Consider the following 12465-nt stretch of genomic DNA (forward strand, 5'->3'; position numbering starts at 1 on the left):
ACATGCTTTGGTGTCCAGGTTTGGAGTTTCCGGTTTGCGATTTCTAGGCACACTTGCCTCTACATACCAGATGACTTTTTAATTGGGTAAAATGATAGTGAGGAAGGCACATCATGCTCCTGCAAATATTTTGGTCTTTTTTAAAAAAACTCTCTTTGCAAATAAAATATTACTATTAGCATGATAATTCCTTCTTATATTGCTTTATTTTGAATAATCTAAAGATCTTAATCTATCCCACTTCATACCAGTCAGAGGCATACTTATTTACTCTTTTGAGAACTATTTGTGTCTTTTTTCTATTTATCAATTGCTTTGGGGTTTTTCTTATCGATCCCTAAGAATTCTTCATCTATTAAGGTTATTAAATTTGTTCATTATCTGTTGCAAAAAAATCACACATTGCTTTTTGTCTTTTAAATCAGCTTATGTTAAATTTTAAGATTTAGAAAATTTAAAGTTGTATGGGGTAAAATCTATTAATCTTCTTCTATTAAAACTTCTTCCATTGTTTTTATAATCTAAAATTTTTCACCTTCCAGGCACCAGAAAAAAATTGGTAAAGCGTTTTCTTCTAAGTTTCTTTTTGGTTTGAGTTTTTCAGTTTAATCCTTTGGTTGCCCTAAAATTTGTTTTGATGCGCGGGGTGGTAGGACGATCAGAGTGTTCTTTCGACTGTTGTACAAAGATGGGCCCACACAACGTGGGTCCTATTAAAAAGAAATGAACGAAGACATCTAAAGCAAAACAGCCAAAGGCAAGAAATCAATTAATTGATATTCTCCTTGGAAAATGTCTTTGCAAAGGAAAGAAACTAAGAAAACTTTCATGCCACCTCAGGTTAAGCCCAAGGTTTTTAAAACACAGGGAAACCTCTCTCTCTTTTTAAATCTTAGTTATTGAAGGCATTCAAAACATTACTTTTACCTTATTCTAGAGTACCCTTATCTGGTCCTCTTGGTATATAAAGGCTTTGAGAATTCTATATCTATATCCAGCTCTGTGTGTGTGTGTGTGTATACTTCTCATTTGGCCGCTACTCACCGCCTGCACCTTGTGAAAATAAAATCACGCTCCAGGGAAAGAGGGACTCAGAGTTGTGATACAAAGGACGCGTTGGGGTAAATCTCGGCCATGCTGCAAGTTAAGACCTCAGGAGGGTATTATGATCGAGATTGAATCGTATACATAAATAAATCCCCAGCCAATGCTTGATTTGAATAGATATATGGAAGTCGGGGACGGAATTGACCAGATGCTGGACCATATGATAAACACAGTGGGTCATGGCGTGGTGTAAAAACCGGGCATTTAGATGGTACAGCTGGCCGTGCATAATCTTCTACTAATTTATGAGGCAGGAGCATCTGCTCTCTAGCTGCCACTCTTCCCAATTTTCTAACAGCCTTCTCCTTGAGTTTCTGCTTTAATCAAGAAGCCCCCACCCCCTGCTGATGGAAAGAAAGGGGGTCACCACCAGGGAAAAATGACATGGCCCAGAATCCTGCCTTTCAGAGAAGAAAGAGAAATACCGGGGAGATTCTTGGTCTCATTCTGAATAAACTTCTGTATTGGTTGGTGACATTTTGAAAATGCTCTTCTAAATGGAGCGTCTTGGCTGCCATCCTTGGATCGGGCCTTTCTCCATAAGGAGAAGGTCCTCTCTGTCCTTTAATCCAGAAGAGGAGAATTTAGGCCAACATTAAAGCCTCACTTTGCTTCCAGTCAGAGTTAGTATTAGTTTCTGCTTATTTCAAATCAACTAGCATTACTGGGGACCACACAGGCAAAATTGAGAGGCAGAACGATGATGCCCTCCTTGCCCTACCACTCCCCTCAACAAAAAACCTTGGAGAGGGCCCATCTCCCTACTCACTGGTCTTACCATCTTTTGGCCTACTGCCTGCCAGGGCAGGAAGTCATGGGTCCATGCCCTTTGTTCCCTGCTAGACTAGGCCCAGCTTTCTACCACCCTTTTGTTCAACCCACCTGATGTATTAGTTGATAGAAGCTTAGAATATTTCTATTTTAAAAGGAACTTCTACCCCTTTGAATATTTTAATTTGATACTAAAATATTCAAAGGAACAAACATCTTAATGACAAAATTTTGTTTTCTAGGACACGTAGATAATAGAATTTAAAGAGAAGGAGCACTTTACTTTCAAATAATACCACTTTGGAAGAAACCCATTGGGCTACAGCTTAGCAAAGGCTTCAGGTCTTACTGTGCCTCTAACAGCTTTGTGATCTCACTCATGGCACGTAGCCTCTCTAGGCCTGTGCTTCCCAAACTTCACAGTGGGGATGGCAATCTCCAGCTTATTTTACAGACATATGGTTTAAGCTATAAGATATTGAACAGATGTAAGTGCCTATGATTATATCCATGGACACGTAGGATAGTAGAACCATGAGTAATTTATCTAATCTATCTGAGTAATACAATTTATCATCCAAACTTGGATACTTTGGAGGACTACTCAGGAAGCTGGGTAATAGTGAATTGTTCTGCAAAAACCTGGACATGTCTCCTTGGCCATAAGAGGCCCTAGGAGCCATATGTTCTAATTACTCATAAAATCAGCTTTGTCCCTGAATACTATACATATAAGAGAGGACGTGTCAATCAATCAATCAATCAATCAATCAAAGCTCTTTCCACTGATATTTTGTTATATGTTTGGGGAAACCAAGCACATTTGAAACCATCAATGAATTTGATGACCTTCCAATATTGCCCTTTGACCTAGTTTCACCTTGGCTATTTGTAGCCATGGGAGCCTTTGGCTGTCCCCACCCAATAGTATTGATGATGCATAAGGAAGCATGCCATGTGATTGAGATGATTTCTGCAATGTTTTGCAGACAGTGCACAAGGGTCAAGACAAGACTGTGACCCTGATGACCCCCTCTCTCCTCCTCCTTCAGCTCTACCCATTTTTCCTGGGGTTTCCTTTCATGCTGTCCCTCCATGCCCATGATCTCCCCACCATGTCCTGTTCCAACATGAGACCATATTAAGTGATGGTGCCCTGAGTTTTGATGTAATGAAATTTCCCAAACTCCTCTGATCATGAGAATCACATGTTGGTGGAAATGCAGACTGGTGCAGCCACTGTGGAAAACAGCATGGAATTTCCTCAGAAAATAATATAATAAATATGTTTGCAAATGATACCTTGGACAAGGGTTTGAGCTCCAAAACATATAAAGAACTCACATGACTCCACTCCAGGAAGACAAACAACTGAATTAAAAAATGGGCAAAGGACCTGAACGGACACTTCTCCAAGGAGGACATACACAGGACCCAGAGACATATGAAAGGATGCTCAGCATCACTAGCCACCAGAGAGATGTGAATTAAAACCACACTGAGACACCGTCTCATACCAGTCAGAATGGCCATCATAACAAAATCAACAAACAACAAGTGTTGGAGAGGATGCGGAGAAAAGGGAACCCTAGTGCACTGTTGGTGTGAATGCAGACTGGTGTAGCCACTGTGGAAAACAGTATGGAATTTCCTCAGAAAACTAAAAATGGAACTGCCTTTTAACCTGGCAATTTCACTGGTGGGGTTATACCCTAAGAATCCTGAAACACCAATTCAAAGAACCTATGCACCCCAATGTTCATAGCAGCACAATTTACAATAGCCAAGTGTTGGAAGCAACGTAAGTGCCCATCAGTAAATGAATGGATCAAAAAACTATGGTACATTTACACAATTGAATACTATGCAGCAGAAAGAAAGAAGGAGCTCCTACCCTTCACGACAACATGGATGGATCTGGAGAGCATTATGCTAAGTGAAGTAAGCCAGGTGGTGAAAGACAAACACCACATGATCTCATCTATAAGTAGAACCTAATCAACAAAACAAACAAATGCACAAGCTATAACCATAGACACTGAAATAAAGAACAAACTGACAGTGACCAGAGGGGAGGTGGGAGGAGGTAATGGGGGGGAAAAAGGGATAGGTCATCAAGGAACATGTATAAACGACACATGGACAAAGCCAAAGGAGGGTAGGATTGAGGGTCAGGGGTGGGGCAGGGGGACAAGGGAGACAATTGTACTTGAACAACAATAAAAAAAAGAAAGAAAAAAATAGAATACAGTCAAATCCAATCTTACTTGAGAAGTAAAATTGAGATCTTAATCTCAATTTAGCAAATAGGCTGTTATTTTCTCTGCCTTATAAGTATTCTGCATACTTTCGCTTTCTTATCAGCACAAAGAAAGAAATTTTGCAACACAGGTCTTGAATAAACAAAGACAGCGGGGGGGGGGGGGGGGGGGAGAACCAAGATGGCGGCGTAGGTGGACACACTGCGCCTCCTCGCCTCCTCGCACAACCAGAACTGACAGAGAATCGAGCAGCGGGGGGCACCGACACCAAGGAAATAGAAAATGGACATTCATCCAGACTGGTAGGAGGGGCGGAGACGGGCACCGGGGTGGAGAGGACTCGCGTGGCTGTGGCAGGACTGAGACTGGTGGAGTGTGGGACAAATGGCGCAGGCAGTCCGAGCACTAGCAGACCCTGCGGTCCCACATTTGCACAGATAAACCCAGAGGGCCGGACTCAGAGTGGCGGAGAACATAAACCCAGCGGGTAGCACCCTCTATCTGTGGGCACCACATTCGCCCACAGATAAACTGGACGAACGGAGAGGAGCGAAGCAGACCTCCCAACCCAGGGCTCCAGCTCGGGGAAATAAAGCCTCAAACCTCTGATTGAAAGCGCCCCTGGGGGTTGGGGCGGCAGCAGGAGAGACTCCCAGCCTCACAGGAGAGGTTTTTGGAGAGACCCACAGGGGCCTAGAGTGTGCACAGGCCCACCCACTCGGGAACCAGCACCAGAGGGGCCCAGTTTAATTGTGGGTATCAGAGTGAACGATTAAAATCCGGAGGAGAGTGAGGCGGGCGCCATTGCTCCCACTCGGCCCCTCCCCCACGTACAGCGTCACAGGACAGCGACCAGCGTTACCCCGCCCCGGTGAATACCTAAGGCTCCGCCCCTTAAAGTAACAGACGCACCAAGACAAAAAAAAAAAAAAATGGCCCAAATGACAGAACACTTCAAAGCTCCAGAAAAAATACAACTAAGCGACGAAGAGATAGCCAACCTATCGGATGCACAGTTCAAAGCACTGGTTATCAATATGCTCACAGACTTGGTTGAATCTATTCGAAAAACAGATGAAAAAATGAAGCCTATGCTAAGAGAAACAATGGAAAATGTACAGGGAACCAATAGTGATGAGAAGGAAACTGGGACTCAAACCAATGGTGTGGACCAGAAGGAAGAAACAAACACCCAACCAGAAAAGAATGAAGAAACAGGAACTTGGAAAAATGAGGAGAGGCATAGGAACCTCCAGGACACCTTGAAACGTTCCAACATCCGAATTATAGGGGTGCCAGAAGGAGAAGAGGAAGAACAAAAAATTGAAAACTTATTTGAACAAATAATGCAGGAGAACTTCCCTAATCTGGCAAAGGAAATAGACTTCCGGGAAGTCCAGGAAGCTCAGAGAGTCCCAAAGAAGCTGGACCCAAGGAGGAACACACCAAGGCACATCATAATTACATTACCCAAGATTAAACGCAAGGACCTACATCCAAGATTACTGTATCCAGCAAAGCTATCACTTAGAATGGAAGGGAAGATAAAGTGCTTCTCAGATAAGGTCAAGTTAAAGAAGCTCATCATCACCAAACCCTTATTATATGAAATGTTCAAGGGAGTTACCTAAGAAAAAGAAGATCAAAAATAGGAACAGTAAAAATGACAGCAAACTCACAGTTATTAATGACCACACATAAAACAAAAATGAGAGCAAACTAGGCAAACAACTAGAACATGAGGGTTGTCAATAAGGGAGTGGGAGGGGAAGAGGGGGGTAAAGGTATAGAGAATAAGTAGCATAGATGATAGGTGGAAAATAGACAAGGGGAGGGTAAAAATAGTGTAGGAAATGTAGAAGCCAAAGAACTTATGAGTATGACCCCTGGACATGAACTATGGGGGGGGGGGAATGTGGGAGGGAGGGGGGTGGGCAGGATGGAGTGGAGTGGGAGGGAATGGGACAACTGTAATAGCATAATCAATAAATATATTTAAAAAAAAAAAAAAAACAAAGACAGCGGAAAAAAAGAAAAGAAAATGTCCTCAAGATCATTTAAATCAGTGGTTCTCCAAGTGTGGCTCTCCAACCAGCGGCATCAGCTTCATCTGGGGACTTGTTACAAATGCAAATTATCGGCCCTGTGTTGAACAGGAGCTCAAGAGGTGGGCCCAGTGGCCAGTGTGGTGACACGCTCTCCAGCTGATTCTCAAGGTAGATTAAAGTTTCCGACCACTGCTTTCGACCAACCCTTTCTTCTTGTCCTTCATTTATGGATGAGGAATGCTGGCACTCTCTTCTCTGACTCTGGGACCTTGGTCGCTGAGGTTAGGGACGGACAAATGCCATAATCCCTAGATGATTTTGAACAGGCTGGGAAGATAAACAGTAGCAGCTATTGAGGTTGGGGCATCATGGGGTATGGTCCTCAATTCCTTCTCCCCATTCCCAAAGTGAGGAGTCTTGTCTGTGTAGGTAAGGACTCAAGTCTGCCGAGGGGTGTGCTGAAAAGAGACAAGGCTTCTGAAGAGCCACACCCCTGTGGTAAACCAGAGCCTGGTGTTGATAGTAACACTCCACCTAAGAAATCCCCTGAGAACCCAGACGGCAAGAAGCCCCAGTTCCCTCCAGAGAAAGGCCGGTTTCACTCGTGAAGAAGTTTCAGCTCTGCTTTCAGTGGTTAGTCTCTGCTTCTTCTCAGGGTGGCTGGTGAAAAACTCTTCTAATTAGTGATGCATAAGGATCATCTGAAGTGGTAACCCACGGGTGGATACTGCTGTGGTTCGGTCACACGTCTCCCCCGTCACACTGGTGGGAAAGAGTGAGTGCTCAGCAGAGATCAGACGTCCCTCGTTATGTTGAAAACAAGCGTTGCCAAGCTCCAGCCACTGACTGCAACTTTCACAATGTTTTCAGCGTTCAAGTACAGTATGTACTCCCATTAATTTCATATCTTTCATTTACTCAACTTAAAAAATACTCTTTATGTCAGAAGAGTTTTAAATTTACCAAAAATTTTGTGAAGATACTAGAGATTTCCCGTATACCCCACACTTAGTCCCTCCTATTATTAACATCTTGTATTAGTAGGGTATACTTGTCACAGTTAATGAGCCAATATTGATTGAAACATTATTATTAACTGAAGTCTATACTTTATTCAGATTTCTTCTGTTTTTACCTAATGCCCTGTTTTCTGTTTCTGGACCCCATCCAGGATACCACATTACATGTAGTCATCACATTTTGTTTGGGTCCTGACCTGACCTGTTGAGCAGTGAATCAGTTCGAAATGCTGATACTCTGGTTGCTGCTATTGCTGTGAGTACTGGAGTCCTTCGGCTCTGACCCAGGAATCTCATGTCTTCTGCCGGGGTCTAGGAAACTTTCACAGGCTAACTTGTTAGCTTCCACTAAAGGTAAAACAACAGACCTCTTACGGTTCTCGATAACTTGTTTGTTGTGCAACTGAAGTATGCAAAGATGATATGGAATATATATTAAATTCATAGATATTTAAAATAATTCAATTAGGTTATAAAAATCCCTCTTAAAAGTGATTATTAAAAGTTTCCAACCTTATAAGCACAGTAATTAGGCTTGTGAATTGAATTTAAAAAAACCTCAATGAATTTGAACTTGTAGTTTTCATAAATCAAGTACCAACTGAACAAAATGTTAACATCCCCTGAGTAATTTTTTTTCTGGCACAAAAGCCACTGTTGAGGATGTTGTACATACTTGAACAGAACTCACAATTTCTTGGGTTGCACAGTACAAAACAATTTCAGTCTAAGTTTTTTTTTAATTGCATATTGAAGGAGACTTTTGTTTTTATTTTTTAAACATATTTTATTGATTATGCTGTTACAGCTGTCCAATTTTTTTCTCCCCTTTATTCTCCTCTGCCCTGCACCCTTCCTCCCACCAGCATTCCCTCACCTTAGTTTATGTCCATGGGTCGTACATATAAGTTCTTTGGCTTTTCCATTTCCCATACTATTCTTAACCTCCTCCTGTCTATTTTGTACCTTCCAATTATGTTTCTTATTCCCTGTACCTTTTCTCCCATTCTCCCCCTCTCCCTCCCCACTGATAACCCTCAATGTGATCTCCATTTCTGTGATTCTGTTCCTGTTCTAGTTGTTTGCTTAGTTTGCTTTTGTTTTTGTTTTTAGGTTTGGTTGTTGATAGTTGTGAGTTTGTTGTGATTTTACTGTTCATATTTTTGATCATCTTCTTTTTCTTAGATAAGTCCCTTTAACATTTCATATAATAAGGGCTTGGTGATGATGAACTCCTTTCACTTGACCTTATCTGGGAAGCACTTTATCTGCCCTTCCATTAAAATGATAGCTTTGCTGGACAGAGCAATCTTGGATGTAGGTCCTTGCCTTTCATGACTTTGAATACTTCTTTCCAGCTCCTTCTTGCCTGTAAGGTTTGTTTAGAGAAATCAGCTGATAGTCTTATGGGCACTCATTTGTAGGTAACTGTGTCCTTTTCTCTTGCTGCTTCTAAGATTCTCTCCTTATCTTTAATCCTGGCTAATGTAATTATGATGTGCCTTGGTGTGTACTTCCTTGGGTCCAACTTCTTTGGGACTCTCTGAGCTTCCTGGACTTGCTGGACTTAGTAAGTGAATAAGACACTTAGTAAGTCCATAGGTCTGGGCCAGCCAGAAGCATGATAGGCTAGGAGAGAAAACCTAAATCTAGATGTGGAAGGAGGAGGGAGATTGGGAACTCCAGTGGGGACAAATCACTGCCCCCTCCAAGATGCGATAACATACAAGGTGTTCACAGGTTGCTTGCTGCTGTTGCTGAAGGGAACTCAGACTGGCAGTAGCCAGGTCAGCCTCAATCAGAGGCAGCTTGTGCTTCTAAGCCATATATAATAATCTTTATCCCTACAGAATGGACAGCTGCTCGCAAGCACATTGAGAAAAACTATTGTGTCTTGGAAAGAGGCTGAGCGGGTCATATGTTCTCAGAGTAGGTCATCTTGTCTGTTGATTCCAGAGGTCCTACAGCTTATGTGTGCTGTAAGAACATATTTGGGTCCAGCCTTGGCTATGACCCCTTCCTACTAGCTTGATGATCCCAGAGAACACCCATTTGGGATTGGAAGGTCAGGTCACGTGGTCACTTAGCATTCTATGGCCAGCCTTTGAGCCTCCCTCCGAGCCTGGTGACAAGCCAATAGTTGTTTTCCAGAACTAGACTAGTTATTTGCTGAAAAGGGTGGAATTTTGCTCCCGAACCCCAGAAGCTCTGGCTGTGTCCTACCACGAAGCCTTGCCACAGACTTCCTTCTTAGTCTCCGATCAAGTGTTGTCTCTGCCCATCTATTTGTCATGTGCTAGCCAGAGTGATCTTCCTAAAACTAAAATCTGATACAGCTTTTGCTTTTAAAAATCATTAATTAATTCAGTCACAATACTTGAACATCACTTATGCACCAGTTCTAGGTCATGAGGAACCAGCAGAGACCAAGAGAGAGCAGCCTTGCTTGTGGCCCTGCTAAATCTAGTGGAGCCTGGGGAGAGTTGGAAAGAATGCAAACAAACAAAATAGGCAAAAAGTGTGATAATGCCAATGAGTTGAAAAACGAAGTCTTGTGAAACATAGTAATATAGAGGTAGGGAGACTTACTCTAGGCGGGGAGGGAGGGGAGGCCTTTCGAGGAGAAAACATGAAGCTGAAACCCACAGGATAAGGAGTCAGCCAAGTGAAAAGGGAGGAGGGACACCCCAAGGAGAGGGAACACGAGGTTTTCCCGTCCTCTCAGTCTGCAGGCTTATGAGATAAAGTCCCACAGACTACGTGCGACAAGCAAGGACTTGCACTTGCTTCACCAGCTGGGGATTATGTTCCACTATGCGGAACAGAGACTCAATTCCAATGGCTTAGACAGATCAGAAACTGAAACTGCTATGTGGAAATTTAGGTTCCTCGTACTACAGTGTGAGTACCTCAAATGGGGTAATTGACCGCCTGGGGTAACTTGTTCTGACCTTCAAGAATATAACTGCTCTTTCCGATGCAGTCATGGAGGAATGTGTCTGGCACCCAAGACATTCTCTGGGGTTTCTCCCAGTCCTTCCATGTCCAGTGGTAAATTTTAAGGACAGCTACTGGAACTAAACTCACATGGGGCTCCGAGGCCCCGGGGATGAAGTTCTGGGTGAGTCACCCACCATGCATCCTCAATAATTTCAGGGATAAAGACAACTAGAACACGGAATAGGTATTAGAGGAGGGAAATCACGAGTTCCTACTACATGCTTCTCATCTCCAGCTTCAGAAAGATGATGCTGGAATCTTTCCCCGGGTGTGGCTTTCTTTGCCATTAAAGTTGATGAAGTTGAAAAGTTGCAATTACCAACACCTCCTATAAAAAGTGGTGAGGAAAGGGGTAGAAAAGGAAGAGAATTTTAAAAATAAGCGTATAGTATAGGTATTTATACCTAATTAACCAATTAGATGAGCTGCTTGTTCTGTAACTTGGATTGGCTAGAAAGCCAGGTCCTGTTTTGGGTCAAACTCACACTTGGCAGTTTCTCAGTTTATCCAGTAAATGCTTAGGAGCAGTAAACTACAAGTCTTTTCATTGTCCAACAAGGTCATCCTTGCCGCACCAATTGCTATTTATTAGGATATTTTACTACTCGAGATAGGTGTTAACTTCTGGGGGGGCTCCGCCCGCAGGGCCCCCCCACCCTGGCCACCACAGATGAGACTAAATCTACCAAGACAAGATCTGCTTGGGGAGGAAAGGTGGCCGATCTCTCAAAGGAGAAGGGCCAAGAGCCTTTTCCTCAATGGGCTTTTATTGGGTTCAATTTGCACAGGAATACAGGTAAAGCTCATCAATCATTGTCAGGCAGTAAGGATCAAACAACAGATAACAAACAAAGAACTCTGAGGGCTTATTCTGAGTCAGGGTCAGTTAGCTAAAGGGCTATAAGACTTTGGGAAACAAACTCATTTCAGGCTTGGATCCTTATCATTTAAATTGAGGGTATTAGCAAAGCAGGTTTCACAGGATTTTATGCATCCTTTCTTAGGCCTGATCGCCCTGGGGAATCCACCCTTTCCAGCACAGGGCTGCACTGCTCTCTGTCATTGTTTCAGTCTTAAGTCAGGCAGGGGAAGTAAGGCAGCCAAGAGATTAGGAGACTTCTTGCAGACAGAATGAGGACTCAGGCTATGTCAAAGCCAAGGGGAAAGGGTCCATCACCCCCTTTTTCTATAGCCCCCCCAAGTCCTTCCCTGTGGGCCTCTTCATGACCATGCCTGTCTTAGGTCGTCCCTTCCTTGAGGAATCTTACCCATCATTGGCTAACTGGTCAGGCTCAGGGCCAAGCAGGGTAAAGTAAAGTGGGCAGAGGCGGCCCCTGTCAGGGAGATAAGCTTTGTCTCCTTAATGGCTTCTGGTCCCAAGTTCTCTGACTCAGCCTTAGCCATGGGGGATTACAGCTTCTGAAACTAGGCAGGGCAGTTCCCAACATTAACTTTTAGAAAATTGAATGTCATGTACATTATTCTCACTAGAGTAAGGCAAATAATTTTTTTTTCCTGTAGAGATAAAAATGATTTTCCATGGAAAATATAACCTTAAAGGTTACAGTTTTATTGACATGTAGGACATTAATTGCATTTGTATCTAAATTAGCATTCTTTCTTTCAATGACTCTAAATACTTTTCCCACTCTCATAATCCTTTGAATAAGCTTTGCCATTCTTCTGGTTCCCATATTCATAAGTTAAATCTTTAAAACACGCTCACTTAAAGACACACACATACAAACACACATATACAACCCACAAAGCAACATGACTAAATACCCACTGGTATGGCTAAAATTGAAAATAATAACAATACCAAGAATGTACAAGGATGTAGAACAACTAGAATTCTCTTATTGCTGGTAGAAATGTAAATTGAAACCATTGCTTTGAAAAATGGGTTTGTTAGTAACCACTAAACCTAAACATACTTAGACCCAATGATCTACTCCTGGGTAATATATCCAACAGAAATCCATGAATATGTCTACCAAAAACTTTCATAAAAAGTTCTTAGAAACTTTATTTGTGATAGTTCCAAACTGGAAGCAACCCAATGTCCACGAATGGAATAAATGAATTGTGTTACAGATACACAACAGAAACTTATGCATTAATTTAAAAAATGAACAATTGATACATGCCACATTGACATAACGTCAAAAGAAAGAAACCACATGCAGAAAACTACACACAGTAGGATTTCATTTCTATGAAGTTCAAAAACAGGGAAAACCCATCCCTGGGATAGAA

Source organism: Desmodus rotundus, chromosome 11 (assembly GCF_022682495.2).
Source record: "Desmodus rotundus isolate HL8 chromosome 11, HLdesRot8A.1, whole genome shotgun sequence".
NCBI lineage: Eukaryota > Metazoa > Chordata > Mammalia > Chiroptera > Phyllostomidae > Desmodus > Desmodus rotundus.